Source organism: Elephantulus edwardii, unplaced genomic scaffold (assembly GCF_000299155.1).
Source record: "Elephantulus edwardii isolate Elephantulus edwardi_28Jun2011 unplaced genomic scaffold, EleEdw1.0 scaffold00074, whole genome shotgun sequence".
NCBI classification, from domain to species: Eukaryota; Metazoa; Chordata; class Mammalia; order Macroscelidea; family Macroscelididae; genus Elephantulus; species Elephantulus edwardii.
The window spans coordinates 14,165,395-14,178,694 of NW_006399824.1; positions in this window are offsets into that span (position 1 = coordinate 14,165,395).

A 13,300-nucleotide genomic window follows, 5' to 3' on the forward strand; every position below is an offset into this window, starting at 1 on the left:
GAGAAAACAGTGCAACAATGAATGAATGAAAACCCAAAATCTCTGTAAATGTTCACTAAAACTGATAAAATTTAATAATAATTAAAAAAAAGAATACGCAGTTAACAGCAACTCCATGATTAAGCTCTTATGGGACTTACTATAAGAGAAAGATAAGACAGGTTCAGAATTGCTCTGTCATTTATTTACAGGACAAGATTGCACTGGAAATATTTCATGAAGTTCTGTGTAAAATGCTCTTCAGAGTAATTTTAGGGTAATCTTGAAGACTTGTTAAACATTAAGTTCTTATTTTATATTTGTGAAAAGGTATGTTTCAGTTAGCTTCCTTCAAGGGATGATACATTCTTAATTTGCAGTGTCTGAATTCCTGAGACTTTACTGTTATCCAAGGGCTTAATTTCAGAGAAATCTACGTACATTAAAGCTGCAATTATACAGTTTTATGTCCAGTATGGTTGGTTAAAAATCAAGAAAGAAGTGTATGCGAGATGTAGACTTTCTTCATCCCTTTTTGGCTTGTATGCAGAACAGATCATTCAGGAGGTGACTTTATGAAGCAGAATGAGGAACACTATCAACAACATGGTTTACACAGATGACACAATGTTACTCGCCAAAACTGAAGAGGACTTGAAGCAGTTGCTGCAGAAAGTCAAATACCGGAGTCTTCAATAAGGATTGCATCACAACATCAAGAAAACAAAGATTTTTGCCATTGGGACAACTGGCAGCATCATGGTTAGCTGGGGGAGAGATTGAGGTTGTTAACAATTTCCTATTGCTCAGATCCACAATCAACATTTTGGTATCAGCAGTCAGAAAAACAAAAGACAAGTTGCTTTAGGAAAGTCTGCTGTCAGGGACCTCTCAAGAGTGTTAAAGAGTAGTGATGTCAGTCTAGAGACTAAGATGAGCCTGATCCAGGCCATGGTCTTCTCAATTTTTTGCTATGCCTCAGAGAGTTGGATAAGGATGACAAAAGAAGAATCGAAGCCTTTTAGCTGTAGTGCTGGAGAAGAGTACTGAAAATACTCTGGACTGTCAAAAGAACAAACATATTTGCCCTGGAGAAGGTGAAACCAGCTTGCTCGCTGGATGCAAAGATTTTGAAGGTGCAGCTCTTATACTTTGGGCATATTGGTGAGAGGGACCAGCCCTTTGAGAAGGATATAATGCTTGGAAGGGTGAAAGAACAGTGCAGGAGAGGAAGACCCTGGAAGAGATGGATTAACACAGTGACTGTGACAATGGGAGCAGATGTGTCAGAGATGGTGAGTTTGGCTCAGGATAGGGAAGAGTTCAGATTTCACAGTTGTTCATAGGGTCACTCTGAGTTATAGTTGACTCGAAGACATATAACTACAATGGTTGGCTTAAGAGATATCTGAATGAAGGGTGGGGGGATAACAATGAAAGATTTTTTTTTTTACTTTGCAAAGAGAAAAGCAGACTGGGGGAGGCGTTGGCAGGGAGTAAAGTGCAACAATGAATGAATGGTAATCCAAAGTCTCTGTAAACTTTCATTAAAATAAATTTTAAAAATTTTAAAACCTTCAGGTTTAAATAAATCAGTATAAAAAACAAACCTTTGGGTTTTTTTCTAGGATTCTTTTGAGGAATTCTCTTGTATAACTGAGATAACAATAAAAATTCAGCTTTTCACAATTTTCACAGAGAGACTTCTGTGATGATATTGCAGCACTGCCTCAAAATGCCCCCATAATGTAGAATACCTGTTTGAATTCTAAGAAATTATACAAGAATCTATATTAAAAAACAAAAAGAAAGAGATGTCTGTTAATAACATGATTTTTTAGGTAAAAGTTTTGGTGATGATCTTCAGTAACCAATAATTGTTTGTTATTGCTATGTGCCCTTGAGTCACTTGTGACTCATAGTGACCCTATGTACAACAGCCCTAAACTCTGCTCTGTCCTGTGTCAATCACACCGTTTCTGATACACCCATCCCGATTACCCCAGTCACTGAATCAATCCACCTCATAGAGGGCCTTTGCCTCCTGCGCCGTCCCTCCACCCTACCAAGCATGATGTCCCTCTCCAAGAACTGGTCCCTCCTTACAGCATGTCCAAAGTATGTTAGACGGAGCCTCAGAATCCTTGCCTTCAAGGAGCAGCCCAGTTTGAATTTCCAGGATGAATCTGTTTGTTTTTTTAGCAGTCCATGGTACTCTCAATTTACTTCTCCAGCACCACAGCTCAAAGGCATCAGTTCTCTTTCTATCCTCCCTAGTCATTGTCCAACTCTCTGATGCATAACAAGTGGTAGCAAAGACCATGGCCTGTATCAGACGCACCTTAGTCTCCAGAGAGACACCATTGCTCTTCAGTATTCTGGAGAGTTCCCTAACAGCAGACTTTCCCATCGCAATACGTGTTTGAATTTCCTGACTGCTGGTGCCAAGAGTGTTGACTGTGGAGCCAAGCAAACTAAAGCTGTGAACAATCTCAATCTCTTCACCATCCATCCTGATGCTACCAACTGGTCCAGTGGTGAGAATTTTTGTCTTATTGATATTTAGTTTCAATTAATATTGAAAACTGCAGTCCTTGACCCTCTGCAGTAAGCGCTTTAGGTCCTCCTCAGTTTCAGCAAGCAGGGTTATGTCATCTGCATAACACAGGTTGTTGATAGATCTTCTACCAAACCTGATGCCACATTTCTCCTCATAGAGCCCAGCCTCCCAGATTATCTGTTCTGCATATAGGTTGAAAAGGTATGGAGACAGGACACATTCCCAATTTTGAACCATGCTGTGTTTCCTTGCTCTGTTCTGACTATTGCCTCTTGGTCCAAGTATAGGTTTCTCATTAGCACGATCAAGGTTTCTGGGATTCCCATTCTTCTCAGAGTCAGCCACAGTTTGTTAAGTACTACACAGTCAAACACCTCTACATAGTCAATGAGACACAGATAGACATTCCTCTGGTATTCCCTGCTCTCAGCTAAGATCCATCTAACATTAGCTACAATATCCCTAGTGCCACGACCCCTTCTAAACCCAGCCTGGACTTCTGACAGTTCTCTGCTGATGTACTGACAATAAAGATAATAATAATGATGATGACAATATCTTTTTCATTTTCCCATGCAGGATATTATTTCATCTGTGATTCACAACTATATATTTTGGCAGTTAAACACATATTATTAGCTATATTTTACAGTTAAAAAAATTGAGGTTTGCAGAATGAAAATACTTGTTTCAAAATACTTGCATCAATTTTTTACAAACATTTCACATATCTATTTAATTTACAATTTCTTCATGAGTGATTCAGGTTTTTAAAGTTGAACTGCCAACGGAAAGCTTGGCAGTTCCAGTCTATACAGAGGTTCCTCACACGTAAGACCTGGTGATCTACTTATGAATGATCATTGTCATTGGAAACTCTACGAAGCACTTCTACGATAACACACGTTACCCTGAGTTGGAATCAACTTAATGGCGATGTGTGTGTGTGTGTGTGTGTGTGTGTGTGTGTACGCGTGTATGTGTTTAGTTGCAAAAGTCTTTCAGAAAATGAAATGTTCTCTGGAAGAGAAAACAATGATCCAAGTAACAGTTTAAAAGTACTCTCACATTCTGTCCCAATGCTCACTGACTGTAAATGATTACAGGTAAAATAGCAGCCATCTATGACAATGGGCATGGTAGTATGGCCAAGAAGCTGAGAGAGTAGCTGTTTTTGGTTAGCTTTTGACATGGCCTTTAACTTTAGTGAGAGTTGGAGAGACAAGATCTCTTAATTTAAAGTAGAAGAATGTGCCTTAGAGATAGAACAGATGGCCTTAAAGTTGGTTATGTGAAGAGGTTCAGTGCTACAGAAAAGTGAGTTCTACTTCTTGTTCATCAGACTTACAATTCTGACTTTTGGTACAATAACGTAACTGGGTGTGGTAGGGTCTGTAAAAGAGGAGGAACCACCTGTTGGTGATACTGGTTTGCACAGAAAAGGAGGGAAAGTAGTTTGGAGTTTTTTAATTGAGGAAATGGCAAAAAACCCCAAAACATAAAAGGTATTGCACTGCCAAGCTAGATGGGTTGAATCCACCAGCTACTCTAAGGCTGAAAGATGGGCAATATCCTCCCATTTACAGCCTCTGAAAGCCCACTGGAAGGTCAGTTCTGACTTGACGGTATATAATGACAGCTCACCTCAAAAATTCATTGCTGTTGAGTCAGTTTCAACTCATAACCGACCTTCTAGTGGGTTTCCAAGCCTGAACTGGATTTCATCTCCTTACCAAAGATCAGATGACCGCAGGTAGATAAATTGATATTTGAGGTATTAATTCTATTTCATTGATCCATGTGTCTGTCACTGTACCAATACCATGCTGTCTTGACCACCATGGCTGTGTAGTAGGATTTGAGATCAGGGAGAATCATGCCTCCTATCTTGTTTTTCTTTTTTTCAGTACTGCTTTGATTATTTGAGATATCTTTCCATTCCAGAAAAAAATCGGAAATTGCCTTTTTCATCTTGTTGAAGAATGGAATAGGTTGTAGATTGTTTTTGGTAGAACTGTTATTTTCACCATATTGAGTCTTCCTATCTATGAATATAGTATATTGTCCCACTTCTCTAGGTTTTTTTCTTTCTTATAGTTGTTGTTGTTAAGTGCCGTCGAGTTGTAGACAACTCATAGCAACCCTATGAATGAAAGACCTGAACACTTGTATAACTTTAATCGTTTCTCCATGTTCATAGAGTTTCTGGAGACAGCCTGTTCTGGAAGTGGATGCCGCTCCTGCTTCCAATTAATATAGTAATGTTTTATAATTTTCTTTGTATAGGTCTTTTGTGTCTCTGGTTAGATTTGTTTTCACATATTTTCTCTTGTGTTTTGCTATTGTAATTAGCATAGGTTTTCTTATTTCTTTTATGTTCTCTTTGATACTGTAGAGAAATCCAACTGATTTTTGTATGTTGAAGGAAAAGCTTTCAGTTGCAGAGCTCAACACTCCAGGGAAGGAGAGGGCAATTCATTCTGCTTAAAGTCTTCCCTGGTCTTGTTGTTAGTGGCAGTTTGCTTTGGCTGGGGAGATCTCCTGGAGGGGAACTCACCCTGTTTCTGGTCCTTCCTCTCTGATCAGTTTTCAAGCATATGAGTCACAAGGGAGAAGACTTCTTATCTTTTCCTGCTAGAGATCACAGGCTTTTGATTACTAGTACAATTCTATATGGGCTATGTTACAAGAGCCCCAAAGCACTTCTATATATACAATTTCATGTCATTGTGCACTGCACAATAAAAGTGAAAACTCATGGCTATCTAGTAGGGACAATTCATAGCTGACCTTCCTGTGGGTTTTTAGGGTCTGTAAATAAATCAAATGAGAGGAGATTGTCCTAAGGAGCTGCTGATGTATTTAATCTACTGGAGAGCAGACACCTTTGAGTTAGTAGTGCAACTCCCGAGCCACTAGGCTGCCAGAGCTCTCTACTACACAATGAGTGAGTAAATAAATACCACTATCCGCAAAGTTCACAGGACTTTTGAAGATCTGTTATTTCAGAAGAGGATGGCAAATCTTGCTTCCCAGTCTGTCTTAATCTAGGAGCTCTGCAGCAACCTGTCCACCATGAGTGACCCTTGTGGCATCTGAAACACCAGAGACGTAGCTTCTAGAATCACAGTAAACCACAGATTACACTAGTACAGCAGAGTGACAGACTAATGCTGTACTAATAAGAACAAACTATAAACAAGCAAGCATATATACACCTAAGATATAAAGTAATTAGCAACAGGGAAATCATTCTCCAGGATAACAAACTGACAGATAGGTGCTGTACCTCTAACAGAAAACCATGAAGACAATCAAGAATACAAATATCATACATAGCACAGGACAACGTTTTCTGGCCCTAGCTGAGGCTAATAGTATTGCTGCAGGATGAGATCCTGGATGGGGTATTTGGCATGGATGGTGGCTTAGGTGGATCTGAATTGACACTGAGATTGCAGCAGTGAGCACAAGTGTGTCAGAGATGATGAGGATTACACAGGACAGGACGAGGTTCAGGTCTGTTCGTAGCGTTGCTATGAATCATACTTGACTTGATGACACTTAACAACAACACCTGCAGAGTAGGTATCTTGACTCTTATTTTACAAATGAGGAAACTGAAATATTCAATAATGTGTCTAGGGTCATTCAACTGGGATACATTTATCTGATTCTCAGTCTGATGACTTTTTAATTACACCCATGCATCTACTCATTGATACCTTTGTCACTGCATCACAGAAGCCAATTTTCAGTGCTACAGTGAGGTTGGGTTGCCAGCCCAAAGGCACATGGTTGAATCTATTGGTTGTTTCATGGGAGAAAAACGGACAGCCTGCCCCTGTGTGATTCACTGCCTCTAAAAATCTTCTAGAGAGTCAGCTCTGAGTTGGTTCCAACTTGAGAGTATATAGCAACAACATCTGACGTTACACCTGGAGTTTTTTGTAGCTCATCATTGTAACTTATAGATTTGGCCAGAAAGGGTGATGGAGCGAGGAAGAGAAGGTCCAATTATATCCGTCCTTTAATGCCCAGAAGAGAGCTCCGGTGGCTTGGTGGTAAGTCATTCAGTTTGAATCCACTAGTGACTCTGTGGGAGAACCCATGTGATTTATTGCCTCTGAAAACCTGCTGGAGGGTCAACTACGGGTGGGTTCTGACTTGACAGTACACAACAACAATGCTCAGAAAGCTTTTCCTTGTCAGCTCAGCTAGAAGTAACCATTCCTTCTTGTATTCCCAGATTACTTCATTTCCTCGCCACCCATTCACTCTAGCTTTTGAAACATGGGAGTCTTTCTAGATTCCAGCTCTTCTCTCAATCCCAAATATTTAGAATATTAACTGTAGGGGACAGAAATACTATTTTCTAAAAAGTGTTTCATATCTTTTTGCTGCTCCTTCTTCTTCAGGACCTCTCCCTCTGCAAAACTCTCTTCCTGTGGGAGGAGCATGCTGTTCTTATTGTCGCTGTTTGTTGTTGATTACCTTCAAGTAGAGTCCGACTCATAGCTACCCTTTGAACAAAAGGCCTGAAGCCTTTCTATAACTATCGATGTTTATCAAAGTTCACCCCTCTGCAAAACTCTCTTCCTGTGGGAGGAGCAAATTCTTGGGCAATTGATGTCAGACACTGCCATGTGGATTGTTTGACCAAAGGAAGAGGCACAAAGTGTCACAAGCTATGCCTGATCAGAAGAAGCTTAGTGGCTGTTCCCGCCTTCCCTCAGTCATGGAATACAATGAACCCTAGAAGAAAGAAGATCCACGCAGCAGAAAACTGCAGCTGCCCTGCAGCTGACATGTAATATGATTGAGAAATAAGTCTTTATTGTCATAAGCCACTAAGGTTTTTATGGTTGTTTCTTATTGAAGTATAGCCAAAATATGTGTCATTTGGGGCTGGTTAATAAACCATTAACTGTTATTGGAGACTGGAAAGATGGCAACCTATATTATATGGAGGTGAAATAGTTGGCAAAAATGTCATCTGGCATTACTTGGGCATGTGGGAGTTTAGGAAACAGACTATTACTAGGCCTGGGTTCTATTGGCTGCACTTGACAAGAAAGAGATGAGCTCAAAAGGCCCTGACAGGTTTACAAGCAAAATCAAAAAGACGTATATAAATCCCTGAATTCCAGGACTCATGGAAAGTGGAAACATTTCTCATCTACAACTGGTAAAACAAAAAACTAAGAAGGTCTTTGCGTGATAAAGTCTGATTAAAGCTTCTTACAGTGACACAAGTGCTTTTATCACTCACTTATTGACACAGGGTCAGATCTAAAAGTTGAACAATAAGTGTGGATGACAGAAGAATCGATGCCACTGAATTACGGTGTTGAGGAAGAAATACGGAATATCTCAGGGACTGCACTTGGAGAAAGTACCGTCAAGGTGTTCCTTACAGGCAAGGATGATGAAATGTCATCTGACATAATTTGAGCCTGTTGGGTTAGTCCTTGGTAAAAGACATGCTGGGAAAGGCAGAGGGTCAGAGAAAGAGAGGAAGACCTTCAACAAGTTGGACTGACACAGAGACTGTCACAATGGACTCGAACATATCAGAAGATGGTGAGGATAGAGCAGGATAAGGCAGGATTCAGATCTGATGTTCACAGGGTCACCATAAATCATAGTCAATGCAACAGCACCTAACAACAAAAATTGATTTTTTACACTATTTGCAGTGATTGTCATTGTCATCAATATTTACCTTCTCCTTTATTTCTTTATAAAGTTTTACAGAAGATCTTAGTGATTTTTCATTATATGTTTTAGTCACAAATACTTTAGCAGTTCTGTCCACATGTCTATAAGTCCGTCATACTGTGGTGGCATGCCATGTTACTTTTATGCCTATACTATTGGAAATATGCCAGCAGGACTCCAAATACCAAACAATTTCAGTAGATTTTCCAGCCTAAGACTAGGAAGAAAGACCTGATGATGTTTTTAAAAAGCTAAGCCAATGAAAGTGCTATGGATCCCAAGGAGATGTTGCAAAATATTGAAATACTGCTGGGAAATGAGCCCCTGAGTTTGGACAAAAAAATCAAACCCACTGCCAATGAGTTTATTCCAACTCACAGTAGTTTTATTACACTTAAAACATACAGTGGCCGCAACACTGAACTTGAATACACAATTGTGAAGATGGAGCATGAGCAGGCAATGCTCGGTTCTCTTGTATGCAGAGTTATCCAGAGTTAGCCAACTTGACCCCATCTAACAATAACATAACACGGTCTATTCATTCAACATATGTGTATCGAACACTTAGCATGAGCCAGACATTGCATGCTAATGACGTTTACAACTGATTGTATGAAACAAAGAGTAAATTTCAGCAAAAACAGACTCTAAAAGGCAGATGAGTACATATGGTTAGCTTGCTTTTGAGTGAAGACAACACAGAATTTGGACAAACTTTTTTTTTAGAAAATTTAACAAGAAAGGAGACTATAATCATAGCAGTAATATGATGAACATATTGGATTATTGGACCAAATAAAACCCCCTCACACTCTTGCTCAGACCTCACTCCTAACTGACCCTCCAGTGGGTTGGGCTACCTCCTCCCACGGGATTAACTGCCTCTGAAAACCCCCTGGAGGGTCAGCTATGGGTCAGTTACAACTCAATGGTAACCACCACAACAACAGCAGTTACACATTGCACAAATAGGAGATTGTCCATCTTTTTCCCACAGAACAGTTGGTGGATTTGAACCAAGAGAGGCACCACCCGTGGGGCTAGCAGCACAACTCCTTACCTACAAGGCCGAGGGAAGCCTTTTCTTTTAAAATGAGAAAAATTAAACTTATTTTAGTACTCAAATGAAGGAAAAGTGGGAAACACGAGAAAGCGAGAACATTAAAGAAGGGCTGTCCCTTTTCAGTATGTCCTTGGACAAGTATTTTCAATTCTGGGCCTTGGTTTTTGTTTCTGAAGTCCCTATGGTGGTGTATCTGTAGGAAATGATACATCGAACCCAAAAGTGGAAACTCTGCTGTTTCAAATCCGCCAGTAACTCTGGGGGAAGGAAGATGGGTAACATCCTTCTGTGTGATTTACAGCGTTGGTTCAGTCTTGATGGCAAAAAAACGAGACAATGTGAATGCTGTATGAGATAAGGGTTTTCAAATTGTACTCAAGGGGTTTGCAATCATTTAATTAGAATTTCATTTTGCTGTGTATTTTTACTCAACTTTAAGAATGAAAATAATAAGAACCGCATTCCCCTCAGTTCTACATAATAGTTTATCAACTCTTGTATTTGTGTGGCAAGTCACTTTGTTTGGGTGAACAACTTGGGACAGAGTATCCTCTGTCATTTGAGGTGTTAAAATAAAGTGTCTTGACAAAGTTTTTAAAAATATGAGACTTTAATTACACTATTTATGTCTGTGAATAATGGTAATATCCACAGCAATAAACTAGATAGTTGTAACACCTATTGTTTGTCTTTGAAAATGTTACTATTTTGAATTTTATCATTCTTACTAGTGGATTTTTTAAGGCAGGTAAATGTTAAAATTGGTACTTTTAAAAAAAAATTATTGTTAAATTGTATTCGTTTTAGTGAACATTTACAGAGATTTTGGGTTTTCATTCATTCATTGTTGCACTGTTTTCTCTACCCTCCTCCCCAGTTCGTTCTTCTTCCCCCCCGCAATGTCTGTTTTAATTGTCCAATTGCCACAGTGCTTGTCGAAGCCAGTTCTGATTATAAAATTGGTACTTATTTCCACTTTAAAAATAAACTTATAGCAGTGAAATAGTGTTAACACTACATTTCTATATTGGAGTTCTACCTCCTGCTTTATTAACAAAAAAAGATTAAGAGTTTGAAAGCTGTGGGCAGGATAATCCCCCAAATACTTCTGAGTCCCACCAAGTCCACAATTTGGGTGACTTAATATGACCTGGATTTACAGGATAATTGCCAACTTTTTACTTTGCTTTATTCTTGGACTAAGCTGAGCAAGAGATGGGGGGAAATGGCTGTATGTAGGGCAGAAAATGCAACCAAACTTGATAAAACTGATTTAACCATTTCAGAAGATAGAGTCAATAACCAAGGGGCCAATTTTAAATTACTGTTTGTCATAGTGAATTGGGAAATGTATTCCCCTTCGTGGACTGTGTCTGCCTCTTCTGAATGACTCTAATTCAATTGGTCACATGGATAGAAACTGCTCCAAGGGTTTGTTTTGAACCACACCAAACTGAATTCTACTGTTATCTAATCCAGCCCCTAATTTCCACTCTGTCATGTGTAAGCATACATTTTTTTTTTACTCTCTCTGAATTTGCATAAACTCCAGCAGTCTTTATTTTTTTCTGGTTGATAATAGTGTTTGTGTTAAAATCACACCTTCCTTTGATTTCTTACAGGCATACAGACTTTTCTCCTGCTTGTGGACATAAGTGCTTTTATCTCACTCTGCAATCAGTCACAACCCAGGGTGGAGGCAGGGAATGTTTGCTACAATATTTCCTATATAAACAGTTTCACTGTAAAAGGAACAATATGGCTCTAATTTTGATGTATGATCAGTTTAGAAATATGCAAACACATTTGAATATACATCCTGTACATGACAACAGCGATGTGAAATTGGATACACAAAAGGATTTTTTCCTCTCTCTTTTGCTATGGTGATTTCCCCAGCCCTTCCACCCCCCAACTAGATAATATCAACTTTATTTCCAAGCTTTTAAGTGAGAATGCCTGCTTTGATAGCTTTTTCAAATTGATAAAAATATATGTAGTCAAATAGAATTTTTTTTTTTTAATGGTCAAGTTGTCCCCTGGCACGCACTCTATCTTCTACTGAATACAAATAAAAGCAGCCTAAATTGAAGAGGGTTTAAAAATTTCCAACGTAGCTGTGAAGTAAAATTGGAAGTGGCAGTTGTAGAGACACAGCCCAGGGATATTTAAAATGCATTTGTACTATGTGAGGAGAAAAAGCTCTTGGCTTGTTATTTCCTATTTTTCTATGCCAGGTTGGAGGTGAGTCTTTTGTTCCCTGGTTCGTTCACAAGCTGCCCAGGTGGGGCTTGGTGTTGACCAGGCAGCCTCGTGGTGATGGTGCCTTTGTTTTTCTATTTTCCCAGAGAAAAACCAAGAGGGTTGAACAAGAGAAACATAGAGAATGCCTCTGTTCTCAGCTACTCCTAATTTCTCTCATAGTATCTGTCAATTAGGCTGTCAATTGTCTGTCATAAAAATGCATCACTCACAATCATATCACCTTCATGCTCAACTAGAACCATAATGCAATGCTCCTGGTTGATTCTGACCTTCCACCCTCTATCTGGTTTCAGAGATTGGAAATCTTAATGGGAGGAGACTGATCACTGTCTTTCACCAAGGGAGTGGCTGCTGGATGGAAACCATCAGTCTTTCACTGGGCAACCCTACATTCTGCTACCAGAGTTTCTTCATACCACACACCACCACTATCTACTACAAATTCACAGAATATAGAGGCAGTTATGCTGACTGGTGAAAATTGGTACAGCAACTCTTATAAATGTCTCCATTTTTTTCTGAAAAGGAAACTGAAGTTTGGAGAGGCAAGGTATTAGTTTAGTGGCAAGAAGTTGTGCCACAATCCCGAAGGAACACGGTTCAAGTCCACCAGGTGCTCCACGGGAGAAAAATGGTCTATCTCCTCTCAGGCGATTAAATATCTCTGAAAACTCACCAGAGGGTCAGCTATGGATTTGTTCTGACTCTATGGAACACAACAGCAGCCTATAAAATAACAAGGAAGTGGTGGGAGAGCTGGGATTGAAACTAGGTTAGTGGACTCAAGAACTAATTTTCTTAACTTCTCCAGCTTCCTTTTGAACATAACACAATATAAGTTTTCTTTTTCCATGCTTTTATTTGAATTTTTGTTACAGGCATAAATGATTTTTTCTTATTTGAAATCCTAGTGAACAGATACACATATATTAATCACTGAAACATTTTTAAAAAATTATCTTATATTTTACCCTTTTTTTTTAAAAAGTGAGTTGAGTGAAAAGTTACGAAACAAATTAATTTTCTATTCAATCATTCATACACAGTTTGTTTTGGACCACTAATTACAATAACCACAATGTACTTGTATTCTTTCCATTTCTGTCCTATAATTCTCATTCCCATTAATTTTCTATTCTACCCTTTCTGGGTTTATGTCTAGGCAAATGCTGCTACTTTGACTTTATATAAAGTTTGTTTTTCTAAGGAGTGAGTGCCTCCCTAAGTATTACTGTTCACTTTATAGGCCTGTCTATTTCTTGGCTGATAGTTGAACCATGTGGGCAAGTTTTGCTCCAGGTTCTACTGATGACTAGAGGTCAATAATCTTGGGAGTTCCATCAATCTCTATTGGAGTGTTTTGTTCCTCTCTACCCCCCAACCCCTGTATCCAGAATCTACGGTGATCCCTTTTTTTTTGAGTAGTCAGCAATGATACACGTGAATCATCTATGTTTTCTAGTTTTGAGGTCTTGGATGTTTGAAGTTCACATGCTTCATAGGCCTTTTGACTAATAATTTCTAGAAATGTTTGCTTCCCTCCCCCTTTCTTCTAGACAGAGAAAGACCCGTAGCTGCTCCTTGGATGACTTTTCTCAAATTTTTAAGACCCCAATTGCTACTCACAAAAGCAGAATGTATGTAGAATATTGTCTTTGTGGACTATGTTATGCCAATTGACTTTGATGTTCTCCAAGACTATGTTATTT